At 45.8% G+C, this 20,414-nt stretch overlaps 1 pseudogene; it reads right to left on the reverse strand.

Moving 5' to 3' along the window:
- Positions 1-8,446: 8,446 nt before the first annotated feature.
- On the reverse strand, positions 8,447-20,313 carry LOC118455169 (uncharacterized; annotated as a pseudogene).
- Between the last annotated feature and the right edge of the window lie 101 nt (positions 20,314-20,414).

Below are 20,414 nucleotides of genomic sequence, written 5' to 3' on the forward strand. Positions count from 1 at the left end.
ATACATATATCGATCACCTGGATCACCTGTTGAGAAAGAAAAAAGAAAACAAGCAGAAGAAAACAAGAGTAATAGAATAAACAACATCACAATGATATATGGGAATATGACAGTAAATACTAAATATTAAACATTATTGTGCAGCACGTAAGATCGACAGCACAGTGTGCTTTGAGGTAGGAGCCAAAAAGGGTGTAGTTTGTGTGTGTGATCACCCGTGTGTACACCTGTGAGCATGGACGCGCTTGTTTTTTTTTAAAAAAAAGGTTCCTTCATGTAATGATATGCTAGAGGGTGTGGGGGAGCCACACACACTGCCCCGTCCTCCAGGGCATGAAGCAGGTATGGAGGAGATCAAAACTCCAGACATCCAGAGGCCCCCAGAACACAAGAGACCAAGAAAGACCAACAGAGGGGCAGCCGTGCCACTGTCCCAGAAAGAGCTGAGGAGAGTCCCAGATGAGGGGTCACCCAGCAGCCACAGAGCAGAAGCCAGGGGGGGTTGCAGTGACGTGCCCGTGAGCTCCGCCGGCAGCCAGCTGTGCCTGAGTGACCGAGCCCCAGGCCGAGAGGCCGGGGGCACCCCACCTCCGAAGTGGCCCGAGCGAGCCCCAGGCTCCAGGCCCCAATAAGCAGCCGCCAAGGAGTGAGCCGGTGTGTACCTGGACGCCCATCCCCAGACACAAAGAACCACCAACGCACCGATGTCTGAGGGAGTCCGCCCCCGGCAGGGGAAGTGGTGGGGGGAGATAGGCCTCCAAACCTTGGAGGGCCTGAGATGTCCTCAGAGAGGTGGCGTCTGATACCCAACCTGACATATAGACACAGACATACAGACACACACAGATACAAACATCCATTCCCACCCTCATGCTCTCATATGCACTCCACACTCAACCAACGTGGAGACAGACATAAAGAGACGCTGTACACACAATCACACTCCCCAAGCGTGCTCTACGAACCGGGTCTAGGTACCCTTGCCCCTGGAGGGGGGAACTGCACCCAGACCCAGGTGGTGCTACCCTTTTCCCTGCGGTGGGGAGAAGCAGACCGCCCCGACTCTGCAGCAGCAGGGAGGCCCCACATTCCAGACCCCAGTCGGACGGCCAACTCCTCCTTCTAGCCCCCCCGCACCAGCAGGCCGCAGAGAACGGGGGTGAGAGAAGACTCCTAACCTCCCTACACCCGCTCATTGTAGTGTTGATGTATGTGTGTTCTAAGGTGCATTTAAAACCCAGGAGGGCATGGAGCTACCTGCCAGAGAGCAGCAGGTAAGCGCATAGCCCCTCCTGCTAGCCCTCAATGTCTACGTGTATTTAAAATTGAGAGGTGGGCAATGACGCCAAGGGTGAGGTGTACACCCTGATGGGGTGTACACCTCATACTAATGTCCTTCTATCGAGCCACCTCTCAATTGTGGCTCGATAGAAGGACATTAGTATGTCAGTCTGTTGATGTTCAATCTCAGAACCCTCAGGAAATGGAGGCACTGCTGGGCTTTCTTCGTTTTTGTGGACCAAAATAGGTCCTCAGATATATGGGTACTGAGGAACTTAAAAGAGGGCACTCTATCCACATTTTTATGGAAAGAGGAGTGGGATCAGTTCTTGTCTTGTGGAAGTCCATGACCACTTCCTTGGTTTTCTTGGTGTTTAGGGTAAGGGTATTGTAGTTACACCATTCTTTCAGACAGTGGACCTCATCTCTGTAGGCAGTGTCGTCATCGTTGGTGATGAGCCCCATCAGAGTGGTATAATCTGCAAATTTGATGGTGATGTTGCAGGGATGTCAGGGGGTTCAGTCTCTGGTGTAGATGTAAGTGTACTGTTAATGTTCATGGCGTCAGTTACACGATGGACCCATAGCCAACATAATAGAGCCAGCAGTGCACGGGCAGGAATTCGTTTCTTACTTAGAAATTCAGACACCTCTTGATATTTAAAGAAGAAAGGGATGGGCGGAATCTGATTGTTTAACACAAACTCTGTTTGCCAGCAACCAAGCTGCTCTCAGCATCAAAAGACTCCACCTCCAACCTAAAGAAATATCAGGAAGTAAGTTCATTTTTAAAAACTAAAGTTAGCCTACTACAGTTACTTTGTTTTAGTTGTTATAGCTACCTAGACTATTAGACTTGATGGAGAGCATGAACAACCTGCTAGCTGCAAATAATTATTTGCAGTTCTGTAAGCACTAACCTCAGCTAACAGCAGTTGACAATGTTAGCTCAGTGGTGAGTAGTCTTCAGTAATAGTAATAAATCACACAACAATAGTATGTAGTTGTAAAAAGCATGACAATATATTAAGTAATCCAAAGTATTCAGAATGCACACACATTGTGTAACTTAATGGAATACGTTACTGCTATGTCCCTCTGCAGCCCCTAGTCATCTCAATGTGTTCAGCTGGTGCTAATTGGCCACACCTAGTCAGGTATGGATAAAAGCATACCTGAGGCGAGCTTCCCGGGGAGCTCACTTGTCTTTGCCTTAGTGGCACCAGCCATTTTAGCCAACCTGGTATTCCATTTTAAGATAAAACCTCTTCTCACTAACACTCTGGTATTCATCTTTTTTTTTATGTTGTGGCTTTTGAGCCTGGTCGTAACATAAGTGGGGGCTCGTCCAGTAGTGATGGGCAGATGAACCTGGGCAGATGAAGCTTCAGTGCGCATGCGCCAACCAGCGTGCAGCCTGTTACAGTCGCTCCTGCTTTTTCTCTTAGTCTAGCTCTGTTTTCTTACGTATTCTTTTTTTTCTGACTTGCATTTCCATCAGTTTATTATCTTTTACTCAATCATGTGGATTGAGAGAGTTTTTGTTCTTCTGGTGGCCGTGGAACTATTACTTTTATCAAAGAACAGGACAGCGGCACATCTCCTACACTCACGAACTGTTTACTCCAGAGATCAGCTGATCGCCCTGATGCCGGCCGGCTCGCTGGCCAGACCCGCAGAAATACCAGCTGAAATTTGGAGGAAAACACATTGGGGATGCAGAGGTCAAGGACAGAAGAGAAGAAAGAAGGAGACGGTGAGACAGCGGAGGCTCGAAGCGAGGAGGAGGTATAAACCGTGTCTGCCATCTATCGTAATGGGAAATGTGTGATCGTTATCGAATAAAATCGACGAGCTCTCAGCACTGGTACGGAGTCAGAGGGAATACCGAGAGTGTAGCCTAATGTGTTTCACTGAATCATGGATGCACCAGGACATTCCCGATGAGAATGCTTCCGTGGAAGGCTTCCACACTGTTTGGGCAGACAGGGACAGCATCGCTAGCGGTAAGGGGAAAGGAGGTGGGCTTGCTGTTTTAGTTAACAACCGGTGGTGTAACCCTGCCAACATAACAATCAAAGAAAGGATTTGTTGCCCAGACATTGAACTGTGTTCTGTTGGATTCAGGCCGTATTATTTACCCAGGGAATTCTCTCATGTCATCTTGGTGGCTGTTTATGTTCCTCCCTCTGCTAACCCCACAGCTGCATGTGGCACTATCCACTCTGCCATAGCCCGGTTACAGACTCAGCACCCGAGTGCCTTTATTGTAATCTCGGGTGACTTCAACCATCTATCACTGGACAATACACTACCAACATTCAGACAATATGTGGACTGTCCGACCAGGGGAGAAAAAATTCTAGACCCACTGTATGCTAATGTCAAGGATGCATACAGCTCCTCCTCCCTCCCCCCACTTGGTAGGTCAGATCATAACCTGATTCACCTCACCCCCCGCTATGTGCCAATTGTGAGGAGGGAACATGTGACCATGAGGAGCGTTAGGAGGTGGTCAGAGGAGGCCTTAGTATCACAGACTACATAACCTTCTGCACCGACTCCATTGTTCCAGCTCAGACTGTTCATTGTTACCCAAATAACAAGCCGTGGGTGACTAAGGACATCAAAGCCCTCCTCAACAACAAGAAGAGGGCTTTCAGAGGGGGCAATAAAGAGGAGGTGAGGAAGGTCCAGGTGTTACTAAAGGACAAGATCAGAGAGGCTAAGGACAATTACAGTAGGAAGCTGGAGTGGAAACTCCAGCAGAACAGCATGAGAGAGGTGTGGAGGGGCATGAAGACCATCACTGGATTCAGGCCAACCAACAGCAGTGGAGCTGAGGGAGGTGAGAATAAAGCTAACGAGTTGAATCTGTTTTTCAATAGATTCGACACTACAGTGTCTGCTCCCACCCCCACAACCTCACCTGTAGTCAGCCTGGAATCCAGAGCCACACCACTGTGCAAGCCTCTCTCTTCACATGGCGCTGTTGCCTGACACCCCTCCCCCACCCATCACCTTCACTCAATACCAGGTTGAGATGCAAATGAGGAGACTTCACTCAGGCAAGTCTGCTGGACCAGATGGAGTGAGTTCCCTCGTCCTCAAGACCTGTGCCCCCCAGCTGTGTGGAGTCTTTCATAAACTGCTTATGCGTAGTCTGAGTCTGCAGAGGGTACCAGTGATGTGGAAGACATCATGCCTCGTCCCTGTACCAAAGACGCCACGTCCCAGTGGCCCCCAGGATTACAGGCCCGTGGCACTGACCTCCCACATCATGAAGACCCTGGAAAGGCTCATCCTGGACCAGCTGCGACCCATAGTAAGACCACATCTGGATCCCCATCAGTTCGCTTATTGGCCTTGTCTCGGAACTGAGGACGCCATCATCTACCTGCTCAATCGTGTCTACACGCATCTGGACCAGCCGGCGAGCACTGTGAGGGTCATGTTTTTTGACTTTTCTAATGCTTTCAATACCATCAGGCCAACCCTCCTTGGTGATAAGTTAGCAGCGATGCAGGTGGATGCTTCTCTGGTGTCCTGGATTGTTGATTACCTGACAGGAAGACCACAATATGTACATCTCCGACAGTGTGTGTCTGACAAAGTAATCAGCAACACAGGGGACTGTCCTCTCCCCCTTCCTCTTCACCCTCTACACCACAGACTTCAGCCACTGCACAGAGACCTGTCATCTACAGAAGTTTTCTGATGACTCTGCGGTGGTTGGATGCATCAGCAGGGATGATGAGACAGAGTACCGGGCTGTGGTCATCTCCTTTGTCACGTGGTATGAGCAGAATCATCTGCAGCTCAATGTGGCAAAGACCAAGGAATTGATAGTGGACTTCAGGAAGACCAGGAAACACCCCTGTTTCAATCCAGGGGGTCAGTGTTGACATTGTGGAGGACTATAAATACCTTGGAGTACACATTGACAATAAACTGGACTGGGCTAAAAACACCACAGCACTTTACAGGAAGGGCCAGAGTCGTCTCTATTTTTTGAGAAGACTGAGGTCCTTCAACATCTGCCAGAAAATGCTCAGGATTTTCTACGAGTCTGTTGTGGCCAGTGTGATCCTCTATGCTGTTGCATGCTGGGGGAGCAGGCTGAGGGTAGCAGATGCCAACAGACTCAATAAACTAATCCGTAAGGCCAGTAATGTTGTGGGGATGGAGCTGGACTCCCTCAAGGTGGTGTCGGAGAGGCGGATGTTGATAACACCTCCCACCCACTCCATGACATGCTGGTCAGTCACAGGAGCACGTTCAGTGAGAGACTGAGATTACCGAAAAGCACCACTGAACGACACAGGAAATATTTCCTGCCTGTGGCCATCTCCCTGTACAACGCATCCACTGTGTATCCACGGTATCCACTGTGTACTGCTACAACTACACATGTTTCTTTTTCAGCTATTTATTAATAAGTGACTACACTATATATATATATATATATATATATATATATATATATATATATATATATATATATATATATATATATATATATATATATATATATATATATATTGTACTATTCTTAGTTAACGTATTGTCTGTCTTGTTAATGTTTGTTTGTAATGGAGCACTGTAACAAAAAAATAATTTCCCCCAGGGATCAATAAAGTATTCTGATTCTGATTCTGATGAAGCACTGAAGCTTTTCATCCAATTGGTTCACCCCAGCGCAAAGCGTCTTGAAGCTTCATTTGCTCTAGTAGGACACCTACTGGACGTAAAAATATTAGTTGGCATGAATTTGAACAGTGTGGCATTTTGCACACAGCCTGTAAATGTCAACAACAAAAGGAGTGTGTAAAACATCTATATTGTAGTGATGGCAGTATACTGTTTATATTTATACTGGCAGTATGGAAAATGATAATTTGGAAATGTTTTGGAAATGATCATTTACTGTGAGGTGAGGTGTGGTTGGGGTGTGGACAGTGGTTGTAATTTTGTAACGTTGAGGTATGGACAGCTACACACTGAGGCTTTGAGCCTCAGTCCTGCCCACATTTTATTCTGTAAAAATTAAATCTTCACTGCTTTGTGACCTTTTTAGTGGGGAGAACATAGCTAGGATTTAATGATTTAACAAATCTTTTAAATCCTTTGTCGTCCACAATGCTAGATGGCTGGGAGTCCTCAATCACCATGCTAACCAGGTCTTCATCTATTTGAGATTCCTGCAGTCCTCCTGGGAAAACAGAGGCAGCCGTTAGTACCATCAATTTCACTGGTAAGCTCACACTCACAAACTGACAAGCTGGACAACTGATGGGAAGTGTTACGCAATGATCCAGCATCGGAGAGAGCTCCACCATACTCCTAAGTAGCTCCTCTGACGAGCCTTGATCAGCAGCAGGTGTGATCATTTCCTCAGGTGTGGCCAGCCTCCAGACGGGACACACCCACCAGGCCTGCCTGAAACTAGGGCTGGGTATCGTCACTGATTTCTAGAATCGATTGGATTCCGATTCACAAGGTCCCGAATCGATTCAATCCACGATTCGATTCAATTTGATTCGATTCATTTCGATTCGATTTCTGGGAAAATTTTGACAGTCAGAAATATTATAATTCAGATCAGTACATTTACATATTTTTGTATCTATAAAAAGGAAGCTGACACACGCAAGACTTTATCAAAGGTGTAAGTGTCACAGCAAATGCCTTTGTGTCAAAGTAGCTGAAGATAAAACACAGAAAAACATGAAGGTGATTTTTCCTGGCCTGGGATTTTATAAAAATATTCTGCAGTACATTAAAAAATGAAAGAAAACCATTCATCAACATATGAACATCACCTCTGAAGTTACAGAGGTTTTATTAGAGACACAGCTAAGCGTTTTTAAAATTATGAAAAATGCAAAAGTTTAAATTTGTTCAGAAGCCTATTGAACAACAGAAATGAGGCTTTCTTTTCGGAAGTAAGTGAAAGGAAACAAACAGCGTCCGACAGGCTGTAAACAACGGTAGACTTGTGCGTAACAAGCAAGCGAAAGACGCAGAAAACAGATTTTTAGACGGGAAACTGTTCTTGAAGAGAGAGAGAGAGAGAGAGAGCGAGAGAGAGAGCTGTGTATGAAGGGTGATTTTATCAAGGTGGAAGCAAAACAGGAAAAGTCAGAGGAAATTCATGACGATGTTAATGTGAAGCGTAGTTTGGATCTTCTTTTGCTGCTGGTTCGGTCAATATTGTCTGGAGAGAGATAAAACTAACAGCTTTAGAATCAGCGCAAAAAGGGCGTGAACACAAAGCGCAGACCCGCCGACAGATCAGAATCAGCGAGCTGTCAGCTTTCAGGCCCGACCGTGTCCGTGCCGTCGGGTGAGAAAGGCGACATCTCACTGATTCTGATCTGCGGGTCCGTGCTGTGTGTTTACATCTTTGTGCAGAATCCGTGTTTCTGCTCTCGTTTACTGTCTTAACTGTTTGGTGGTTGTTGAAAGTTTGTGAGGTTTCACCTGAGATTCTGGTATTTCGGGAAAAATAAATTTATATTAAAAAATCGATTCAGGATTTTAATGAATCGATTTTACGTTATCCAAGCCAGAATCAATTTTAATCGATAAATCGATTATAAAAACCCACCCCTACTCTTCAACACAAATTACATGAGGTTTGTCTCTTGTACACAAAACTTGAAAAGCATTAAAATGCTCATTCAGACACACTGTTTGCAGTGCAAAGGTAATCAACAACCTCTAATCCTTCACAACAACATGGCAGATCTTGTGAAAAACTGGCATTTCACAATGGAGTTTTAAACAAACAACTAAATCTGAACGGTAAATATTTCCATGGTGTTTTGCCCATCTAACATTTAACATCTTGGTGTTGATTGGTAGCTGAAGAGTCTCTGCTATCTTACAGCTCCAGTCCAGTGCATTTAAAGAAAGCATTTTATCTGGTCCAGTAGTCAGACTCCTAGGGTCAAATGCCTGCCAAATGAAAGCAATATGATTGTTGATGTTGTTGTTTTATTGCCAATGTTTTAGTTACATTTTTGAAACTTTTCAATTGTTTCTTAAAGAAGTTGTGGTTGGATCGCTTTGAAAAGCTTTATCAAGGAATTAGCATTTGTCTGGGACCTCTTGCAAATGAAACAAAACATTCCAGCTCAACACCCTTAGTAGAAAAAAAAAATCAACGCAGCATCAGAGCCCTCAACTCTGCAACCCTAGGATTCACTTTGGTTGTATCAACATCTATCTTGTAAATGGTGGTCTGCAGGAAGTTGTACATATTGACCAGATCGTGGTCATATGACGTACCAAAGACAAAGTGAGCTTTAAAAAGCTCATCAAAACAAGCAAGAGAGCCTGGTGACTTACAAGGTATTGCATGTTTGTCTATCACAATGAAGTACTTGTGAATCACACTCCTCTGAGTGCCCACTGCAAGAAGGTATGGTTGAAGGCTCTCCGTGATGCCATCGAGATGCCCCTGGATGCTAGTTCCCGTCTGTGACACAAAGACAGATAAACGTTCCAACATGATAAGACTTCGGTTAAAAAACAAGAGTCTAACAAAATTAAGGACAGATACAAAACAGACAAAACTAGTTCAATTTTAACTGCTAGCTTGTCAAGAGTATAATCTGTATATCTATATGAGTATATATACAGATATAATCTATATAAATATGTTAATTACCATGACAGTTAATTTGCTGAAATTGTAGCATTTCTATTTACAATGAACTTAAAGTTTGGAATGACTTGTTGTTTGTGTACTTTACTCAAGTGATAAAAGAAATGTGTGATGTTGCAAATACAGCCTACATATGGATGCAAGACATAAAGGCTGCTTGACTCTGCTGTATACATCTCTTGGTAATGACTAAATTCATAGTTGTATTTAAACATACACCTTTTAGTTCGTCAGAAATATTGTTATCAATATAAATATAACCAGTTATGTTTCCAGCGAGTTGGCTCCAGGACCTCCAGAAGTACAAACCATGGTCAACAACTTCTGGAGGTCCTGGAGCCAACTCGCTGGACCAAACCTGTTCATCCGCAGTAAGTGGCATACTGCAGAGAGAAACATTGCTGTTGGAGACATAGTTTGGCTCTGCGACCAAAATGCCCTTAGAGGGCAGTTCAGACTCGCAAAAGTCATCAGCGTGAATCCTGATTCCAGAGGGATTGTTCGAGATGTGCATGTGAGGGTCTCTCCAAGTTCCAGCATTGCAGTCAAGAGTCCAAAATCTGCTACCAGAAGTCCTGAGCTGGGCACCATTTTACATCGGGACATCCGGCGTCTTGTGGTCCTTTTACCGGTGGAAGATCAGGCAAGGGTCCAGCCCACCTGAGTGCGATCTTTCCAGGCAGTGCTGAGCAAAGATCGAGTGGGAGGTGTCGCGCTGACCTAGTAGGTGTGGCTGTTGCCCTTCTCTTCCTCCTCCTGCCCACTACCTGCTCTGTGCTGCTGCTTGTGCATGGCTGCTGATTTAGACCTTGTGCAATCTACAGCTAAGCGCGGCCTGGTGTGCGCCGCTCCGCCAGGTGAGCTGAATCAGACCAATCAAGGGCTGGCGTGCCTAGTCCTTAAAATGCATGCAGCAGTCATTTGACCTGAGTGCGACATACTGAGAGGACAGCAAACAAGCAATCCACTTTCCACTGTGAGGTCCAGACTTTGAGCTAGACGGGCTATCGGTTTTTCACTGTCAAGTGTTCCCTGTCTGTGAGGTGCCCACACTTGAAAAAGACCAGACATTGAATTTCACTCAAATTTATTTTGATAGCTGATAGGTAGGTAGGTAGGTAGGTTTCGAGCTCCATTAGTCGACGATCACAATCTCGCCCCTCAGCAGGTGGAGCCCAGCGGTTCCACGTCTGGTGTGCCTGCTTAGCTTTCTTCACCAGTTCTTCCAGATGGTGGAGCATAAAATCATATGCCTCCAGGGGTGTATCAGGCTGAGTGGATGTGACGTTCTCACACACCATTTCTGCTGATTTTAGAGCAAGGGTCAGTTCTTTTTCACCATATGATGTCCACAGTGTCTCTCTGATCAGGTGCTTCACCTCCTTCAACTTCTGCTCACATTCTTTCTCCGTTTTCTTGACGTCTGCTCTCTGTTGGCCCATCAGCTCCGGTGTGCCCTCTGCTTCACACTGCGTGATGTAGGCGGCCTCAAGCTCCTCATTCACGTCAATCACTTTGGAGCCCTCTGCTGTGAGTCTCTTGAAGGAATCCTGCAGCTCCTCTACAGACATATCCATGTGGGTCCTTATTATATGGTTGGTGAGTCTGGAAAACAGTCTCTTTGCAGTGGTTCGCTCCATTTTCAGCTCTTCGAGTGACTTGGACTCAGCCATGCTGCTTTCTTGGTTACTGATTGGACAGGCAAACGGCAAATTGCGATTTCCTCCAGGCCCCCAGGTGGAGTCTTCTCCGTCTTTGTGGTGAGCTTTTGTGGAGTCTTCACTGGTCAAGGCCGGTTTCTTTACTGGCCAGGGCAGTTTTTCACTGCTTGTTTGCTGTCCTCTCAGTATGTCGCACTCAGGTCAAATGACTGCTGCATGCATTTTAAGGACTAGGCACCCCGGCCCTTGATTGGTCTGATTCAGCTCACCTGGCAGAGCGGCGCACACCAGGCCGCGCTTAGCTGTAGATTGCACAAGGTCTAAATCAGCAGCCATGCACAAGCAGCAGCACAGAGCAGGTAGTGGGCAGGAGGAGGAAGAGAAGGGCAACAGCCACACCTACTAGGTCAGCGCGACACCTCCCACTCGATCTTTGCTCAGCACTGCCTGGAAAGATCGCACTCAGGTGGGCTGGACCCTTGCCTGATCTTCCACCGGTAAAAGGACCACAAGACGCCGGATGTCCCGATGTAAAATGGTGCCCAGCTCAGGACTTCTGGTAGCAGATTTTGGACTCTTGACTGCAATGCTGGAACTTGGAGAGACCCTCACATGCACATCTCGAACAATCCCTCTGGAATCAGGATTCACGCTGATGACTTTTGCGAGTCTGAACTGCCCTCTAAGGGCATTTTGGTCGCAGAGCCAAACTATGTCTCCAACAGCAATGTTTCTCTCTGCAGTATGCCACTTACTGCGGATGAACAGGTTTGGTCCAACGAGTTGGCTCCAGGACCTCCAGAAGTTGTTGACCATGGTTTGTACTTCTTTCAGCCTTTTGAAAGGATAATTTGTGAAGTCGATAGTTTTGAAGTCCCCACTTTGTGTGGCTCGACCAAGTAACAGATTATTCGGCGTGATGTAGTCAATGCGATCTTCTCGGCTCTGAATTCTGGCATCAATGGGTCTCTCATTTGCAAGGTTGGCAGCTAGCTGGAGTGCTGTCAGAAACTCACTGAAGGTAAGAGCCTCCGCATTGCCAAGCGTAGGAAGGGCTCTCTTGGTAACTCTGACAGCAGCTTCGGCGGCCCCATTTCGGTGAGGTGAGTCAGCAGGAAGAATCTTCCATGCCCAAGTGGTCTCATTTTTGGCAGAGTATTCTTCAAGTGACTCCTTGTTTTGCTGTCTCAGGTAAGCATACATTTCTTCTAATATAGGTTTGGCGCCGACAAAGTTTGTGCCAGGATCTGACCAGATTTTCCGGGGATGGCCTCGGACAGAGGTGAACCTCTGGTAGGCAAGCAGGAAGCTCTCTGTTGATAGTGTGCTCGCTAGTTCGACATGAATGGCTCGGCTTGCCATACAGCAAAACACAACTCCCCAAACTTTCATGGTCACTCTTCTCTTGACATCATCCCTCACATGATAGGGTCCAAACAGGTCGACAGATGTAAATTCAAATGGTGCAGCAGGATTTGACCTCTCTTCAGGTAAGTCTCCCATTACTTGCTTACAGGTTCTTGCCTTTGCCTTCTTGCAGATGATGCACTGGTCAACAACCTTTTGGGCAATAATTCTTCCTCTTACAACCCAAGCCTTCATTCTCATCCGCAGTAAGGTTCCTGCCACGCCGTCATGTCCCTCGCTGTGTGCTTCTCTGGCGAGGAGGGTGGATAACCAGGCTTGGAATGGTAGAAGGGGAACGGCTTTGCGGTCTTTTTTGAAGGTCTGGATTCTGCCACCACAAACTAGAAGTCCACTTGTTTGGTCTCTGTAAACGACTAGTCTGTCTGTTGTGGTGCTTGGGAAGTTGACGCCCTCTTGTGCTGCTAGGCAAAGGTCTCGAAAAGCATCTCGCCTCTCGCTGACTGTGAGGACACCTGAAGATGGTACTACCTCCCACTTTTCTTGGTCTTTGGTCTTGGATCTCATGAACTTTTTTGCAACTCTCCAGACCCATGCCACGGTCCCAATCAACCTTCTCAGGTTGCTGAATCGCCTTTCATCGATTAGCTGTTGGGTTGCTACTCCTGCCAGTGGTCTTCTCGACTCTACGTGTGCTGAGTCCTGAGCTGCCTTGTTGTGGAGTCTGGTAAGGACTGCAACAAAAGTCTTTTTCTGTAGCTTTGTGACCTTTTCTCGAGCTTGGGCAGCAACTTCTCCGGCGGATTTCTTCAGCCACTCATCCTCAGGAAGTTGGAGAAACTTTGGACCCGACTGCCACTCGGAGTCCTCGGTTAGGACATTTGGACTGGCCCCTCTGGTGAGAATGTCTGCAATGTTTGCTGACCCGGGAATCCACCACCAATCTTGGACATCAGTGCTACTCTGGATTTCACCAACGCGGTTTGCGAAGAAGGTCTGGAAACCGTAGCTCTCACGCTGGATTGCACCCAAGACTGTTTGGCTGTCGACGAGGTGGTACCATTTATTGACCTGGATTCTGCAGTGTCTCTGGAAGTAGGTCTTCAGACGGGCAGCAAAGACGGCGCCACACATCTCTGCTTTAATAGGATCGCCTTTGTGGTTGAGAGGCGTCAGTTTGGCTTTGGACTCTACTAATCTCACGATGACACTATGGCTGCAGCTCCAGCGAAGGTACATCACTGCGCCATATGCATGTTCACTGCCATCAGAGAACGTGATGGCACTGGGCTCTGCACAGGGATCTGGTGGAGTCAGGGCTCTAGTGAAATGCAGTTTCTTCAGGTCAGCGTACTCTTCCAGAAGCTTTATGGCATCTTCTCGGAGACCTTCAGACAAGGCTGCGTCCCATGTGTCTTCGAGGCAGTGCTTTACTTTTGCTTCTTGGAAAGCTCTCCTTACCAGGATGGCACCCTTTTGTTTGACGGGAGTCACAAGACCGAGTGGGTCATATAGGCCGGAGACTTGGCTTAGCAGTTCTCGCCTGGTGAGTGGATTAGGTGTTTGCTCTCTGACTTCTTCTCTGAGCAGGTCTTGACCAAGGCGCATTTTCCTCCTTTTCTTTGAGAAGTTCACTGCAACCATGACATGAAGCTTGTCATCACTGATGGTGTAGCCAAGGCCAAGGGCTTTGTTGTCATCTTCAGTCAGCTGGTTCGGCAGGATCATGGTCTTTGGCTCTGATCGAGGCAACTCTTTCTTTGACTCCTCCCTCCCACTTTGACTGGAGTAGACCCAAGGCTTCATGTAGAATCCTCCAGCTCTCAGGATGTGCTCGATGTTGGCTGTTAGGCGTCTCAGATGGTGAAGGTCATTGTGTGATGTCAGGATGTCATCGACATAAGCATCTTCTTCCAGCACACGTTTCTCTTCTTTGAAGTGACTGAATGAAGGTAGGTTTGCAGTTTCTCTCATGGCGACTTGGGCTACGCAACCAGCAGGTTTGTCTCCAATGTTGACTCTTGTTATGGCATAGTCTTCTATGCCTGCATCTTCTGTGTCACGCCACAAGAATCTGTGCAAGTGGACCTCTCGATCTTCCAGCCAGACGGAGTTGTACATCTTGCGGATGTCACCAAGGGCAGCGTAGACACCAGCTCGGAACCTCAGCAGGACAGCTCTTATCGGGTTCAGGACATCAGGACCTTTGATGAGGATGTCATTCAGGCTGAGGCCTCTGTACTTCTGGCTGCTGTTCCACACCAGCCTCACTGGGGTAGAGACCGAGTGTGGGTTTGGCGCGATGAGGTGGCTTATATACCATACTGGCCCAGTCCAACTCTGCAGGACTTCTTTGGACAGCTTCACTGCAGCTCTGCGGTTTACCATCTCATGAACTTGTGCTGCATAGGCCGTCTTCCATTCAGGTTCTTTAGATAGCTTCATCTCAGTTCTGATGAATGTTGCTTCTACCGCTTTCCTGTTATTTGGCAAGGTTGCTGGATCTTCTACCCATGGTTATTTGGCATGCCAATGTGGTTCACTGCTGTGGTCATCTCCAGTTGAATAAGTCAGGCCATTCCTCACAATCTCCAGCTCCCTCTCTTCTGCGAGCGTCATTTCTTTACCCCCTGGCTGGCAGCTCCCACAACGACACCCTCCACATCTCGGCTGGCAAGCGGCTCCGATGCTTTCCCACCTCCACCACTTCAGAAAGTCTCTGCTGCTGGTAGCTGTGGTGGATAGAGTCTCAGGGTGATCAGGATGCTGACAGGAAGCTAGGTCTTTAGTGAACTCTTGGTACTTGAATGCAGCAGCTCTCATTGATCTTGCGAAGTGAGTCTTGGAGGTGTGGGCCGTCAAGGTGACTTCCTCAAAGAGATGTGGATGCGTGCCCCCAATTGTCTTGCCAAGTGGACCATCCCAGAGAACCAGGTCACCGATGGAGCGGATCTTTTGGGGCACCAGCTGGCCTTCTTTATGGCTGATTAGAAGCTGGATCTCTCTGGGTCTGATGAGGTCTTGGAAAGGGATGTCAGGGAAGATCTTCTGTAGCTTCTGAGGTGGAACATGTCTTTCCACTTCAGCAATCTTGTCAAGACCATAGCAAACTAACTGGTGAGGCTTTAAAGTTCCTCTTGAGGTGTTGACACGGATCTTGAGAAGGTAGCGCTTGGTTGCCACAGACACCTTCATACCTCCGACACCCTGGATGACAAGCATGACGTCTTCACTGCGAAGGTTGAGCTTACTTGCAGCTTTATGGGTTATGTAGTTTGTGTCAGATGCTAGATCAATCAGTGTCCCAACTCTCTGCCCATCATTGGCGATGACGTCAAGGAGCATCAGGATCACAGGGTACTCTTTTAGACCAGTCTCCTCCAGTAGACCTCTCTCTGCTGCCATGGAGTTGAAGGCTCGTGATGAGACGTTGCAGAAAGCTTCCCGACACGGCTGCGCTAGCTCTGGCGATAGTTTAGAGATGAACTCTTCTTGAACCTCTGTGTACCTCCTCCCCTCAGCTCTCGCCGGACCAGACTTGGGCCTTTGTGATAAGGGTCGTGGCAGGGGACAAAGAAGGTAATGATGCTGGTCTTTGCATTCTGGATTTCCACACAGGTAAGTCGTCTTTCTGCAGGGTTCGTCGTGGATCTCGAGGCACCCCTTGCAGGCTCCAAGTTGCTGCGCTGCATCTTTTTTCTCTTGTAACTTTGTGTTGGTTCTAAACCGTCTGCAGATGTAGAGCTTTCTCTTGTGCTTCGGGTCCCCACAGATGATGCAGCCTGCTGGATCAGTACTGGATTTAACTGACTTGGTACGGGCGTACTTTATTGGGAACTTTGTTCTCTCCTTGGCAGGGTCGATGTCTCTCAGCTGGTCTAACTGCTCGTAGATGGACTCTTGAGATTGGAGGTACGCAAGCAGCTTGTCAAACCGGTTCTGATGAGTCACAGCATTCTTTGGATCAGCAGCGTGGGTAAGCCAGTCTTTCTTTAATGACTCAGGCAGCTTGCTCTCAATAGACTTTATTACTAATAGGTTCTTTATGGCACTTGCTTGATCCAGCTCATTCAAATCATAGAGGGCCTTTTCAACTGCGTGGATAAGCTCTATAATTCTTCTAGGCTGGTTGCTACGGACAGGAGGGATAGCTTGAAGCTCCTCAATGATTTCAATGGCGATGGTGGCTTGATTTCCATAGCGGTTCTCAAGGACTCTGAAGATCTCATCGGCCGAGGTGTATGTGGACAGGCGCAGATCTTTGGCCACTTTATCATCGAGGCTATCGAGAAGTTGGAATTTCTTTACTTCCATGGACCTGGTTGGTTCACCTTGCTTTTGCAGAGCCTCCCATTCCTTCCGCCATCTGTAGAACTCACGCTGGCTGCCGCTGAACTTTGGTAAAGCTGTGGCTTTCAGTTTTATGGCTGCGACCGGGGCCGCATTGCGGACTGTGACGATTGCTTGGTCAGCATCTCGTTTAATTCTCTCTGCTTTGATCAGGGCTGCCTTCCCTGACACCAGCTTTGGAAGGCAGGTTTCGAGCTCCATTAGTCGACGGTCACAATCTCGCCCCTCAGCAGGTGGAGCCCAGCGGTTCCACGTCTGGTGTGCCTGCTTAGCTTTCTTCACCAGTTCTTCCAGATGGTGGAGCATAAAATCATATGCCTCCAAGGGTGTATCAGGCTGAGTGGATGTGACGTTCTCACACACCATTTCTGCTGATTTTAGAGCAAGGGTCAGTTCTTTTTCACCATATGATGTCCACAGTGTCTCTCTGATCAGGTGCTTCACCTCCTTCAACTTCTGCTCACATTCTTTCTCCGTTTTCTTGACGTCTGCTCTCTGTTGGCCCATCAGCTCCGGTGTGCCCTCTGCTTCACACTGCGTGATGTAGGCGGCCTCAAGCTCCTCATTCACGTCAATCACTTTGGAGCCCTCTGCTGTGAGTCTCTTGAAGGAATCCTGCAGCTCCTCTACAGACATATCCATGTGGGTCCTTATTATATGGTTGGTGAGTCTGGAAAACAGTCTCTTTGCAGTGGTTCGCTCCATTTTCAGCTCTTCGAGTGACTTGGACTCAGCCGTGCTGCTTTCTTGGTTACTGATTGGACAGGCAAACGGCAAATTGCGATTTCCTCCAGGCCCCCAGATGGAGTCTTCTCCGTCTTTGTGGTGAGCTTTTGTGGAGTCTTCACTGGTCAAGGCCGGTCTCTTCACTGGCCAGGGCGGTTTTTCACTGCCAAGTGTTCCCTGTCTGTGAGGTGCCCACACTTGAAAAAGACCAGACTTTGAATTTCACTCAAATTTATTTTGATAGCTGATAGGTAGGTAGGTAGGTAGGTAGGTAGGTGAAAAACCTTTCAACACAAAACAAAGAACATTTCATTAATCATTCAGGTAAATTAAATGCATTATACAGAATACAAATGAAATAACAAAAATATATACACTTCAGTAAAGCCATTTAACATAGCTAATGCAAAATACTTTTGTCTAGACTATTATTTAACCCAGTTTAAGTTAGTTTTACATTCATTGGTTTTTTAATTACAGAGCTGAGTAATTTCAAACAAGGAAGATGGAATAAACTGGTTCTTAAATACACAAAATGTGTCTACCATGCATTTACACTTTTTATTAAACAATTAAATTTTCAAAGTATACATTTTAGAGTTTGCAAATGTTTTAATAGAGGCCCTTAACCAAGGATTTTCTTTTACAAAGAATTATTTTCCTTAAATTAAACCAAACATATTTACACTAGTTTTAACCAAGGATTTGGGGTAACTATTTTTAGTATTAATTAACATAAATGTGTGGGAAACACTATCTACATAGACAATTTATTCAAACTTAAACATTCATTTTAATATCAATATACTTTTTTAAACTTAAATGCAGTAACTACTTCCCAAACATAAATACATCTCCACAATTGAGCTTCCATAGTTCCCAAACATATAAGCAGCAAATACGAGCCCAAGAGCTTACCGATAGCCCGTCTAGCTCAAAGTCTGGACCTCACAGTGGAAAGTGGATTGCTTGTTTGCTGTCCTCTCAGTATGTCGCACTCAGGTCAAATGACTGCTGCATGCATTTTAAGGACTAGGCACCCCGGCCCTTGATTGGTCTGATTCAGCTCACCTGGCGGAGCGGCGCACACCAGGCCGCGCTTAGCTGTAGATTGCACAAGGTCTAAATCAGCAGCCATGCACAAGCAGCAGCACAGAGCAGGTAGTGGGCAGGAGGAGGAAGAGAAGGGCAACAGCCACACCTACTAGGTCAGCGCGACAGATACAAAACAGACAAAACTAGTTCAATTTTAACTGCTAGCTTGTCAAGAGTATAATCTGTATATCTATATGAGTATATATACAGATATAATCTATATAAATATGTTAATTACCATGACAGTTAATTTGCTGAAATTGTAGCATTTCTATTTACAATGAACTTAAAGTTTGGAATGACTTGTTGTTTGTGTACTTTACTCAAGTGATAAAAGAAATGTGTGATGTTGCAAATACAGCCTACATATGGATGCAAGACATAAAGGCTGCTTGACTCTGCTGTATACATCTCTTGGTAATGACTAAATTCATAGTTGTATTTAAACATACACCTTTTAGTTCGTCAGAAATATTGTTATCAATATAAATATAACCAGTTATGTTTCCTTTACTGTAACTTTACCTTGACGAACTTGACAAGATGCTCACAGGCTTGTCTGGCTGAGAGCTTTCCTGGTCTCTTGCGCCATGAGGTGATGGTGGTAACAGGTATACAAGGATCAAAATGGATGACATATCACTGTCCCATCCTGGAAACATAAGTAAATTGGAAACAAAAATTAGCTGCCAAAACACGTTATCTGCAATTGTGTTAACACTTACATTATAAAGTTTTGAAAAGAAAGTGACAGCAGGTGATGGTGTTGCACTTTCAAATGTTCCAATTAAAACATAACAATATAATTCATCTATTTTATCTCACCATTTTCCACTTCTATTGTGCATTCAGCATTTTGCACAAGGTACTGAAGGTCATGTGATTGCATCAGACCACGGCTTTGTTTGAGGACTTTCTGCTTGTAGATAGGGAGCCACTTCTCCAGGAACTTCGCAGAGGTGGCTTCATCGAACATCAAAGTAAAATCTTGCTCAATCTGCAGAAGAGATGAAATTAAGTTTTTGAAACTCCTTACATCAAACAACTTTATGCTCACTTTTTTCCTCACATGCACCTCAACTTATAAATGTAACAGTGAGGGAAGTTGAAGATAAGATAAACATACTAATCCTATATCCAGGAATCTTGGGAAGTCCAAAAAGATATCAGATGACTTCACTGGATCATGAATCATCTTTTGGCGATAGTTGAAGGTCTGCTTCATCTTCATCATAACAATTCCTTCATCAGCTGTATGTTTCATCAATGCAAGCCTCAGAACACAAGCTGTCTGTCATTAGGCAGTTGTCTTCTCTGAAACAGTCTCTATCAGATGTTGGGCCCCCTAACAGTGGATATGAATATGACAAAAATGTGACACCATGTCCTACAAGGCTTGAGAACTCAGCTAGAATTTTCATGCATGCAGTTTAGTCTCCAGATGAGTGAGACTTGAATTATAACTACTAACAATATCACATACCCCTTTGCATTTTTGACATTCTGGGAGTCTTGTTTTGTCCATTAGAAGCTTCCTTTTGGATAAACTTCAATCTCCAAGCCAGATACCCACTCCCATCTTCTGCATTGTAAAAATGCTCCTAAAATTAAATGAAATATTTGAATTAACATGTTAAAATATATTTACACTTTCAATCTGAAAATTGCAGCAATTGAGCTCCCTTGCCCGGGACTGGAGTGGTGAACTCTAAAGGGATTTAAATAATGAGAGTTAAGAAAAGGCAGCACAGATGAAAGTCCTGTGAAAAGAAAAACATCTTCAGCATTACTCAATCCAGAGCCAAACTGTTAAGAAAATTCTACATATCTTCATGCCTGAAAAATGTCTTATATCCACGAGTGAAGAGTAAATTGTTTGAACGTATTCTTTTTTGTACTTACATAGGCAACCTGCTACTAGGATCAGCCAGGTATGGGAACAACGTGATGGTACCCTTTGCACAGTTCTCTTTGACACATCTTGAAGGACTTGTCCTACACAGACAAACAAAGTACAATCACTGTTGAAAGTCTAAATACCACCTCTAAGAAAATAAATGAATGAATAAATGATAAATGAATTTATCATATAAATACTTATGAAATAACTATGTCAGCATTCCCATGTTCACTTGTCATATGCGCAACTAATATCTTGACCATGTCACGCCGTCTGCTATCCGTTAGGCTTTTTGTCTGGGCATACTCATTGATGATCTTCTCTCCTCCTGGTTTGTTCTTTAAAACATCTTCAACCATCTAAG

This window comes from Neolamprologus brichardi, chromosome 16, assembly GCF_056152115.1.
Source record: "Neolamprologus brichardi isolate AB-2024 chromosome 16, ASM5615211v1, whole genome shotgun sequence".
Classification (NCBI taxonomy): Eukaryota; Metazoa; Chordata; class Actinopteri; order Cichliformes; family Cichlidae; genus Neolamprologus; species Neolamprologus brichardi.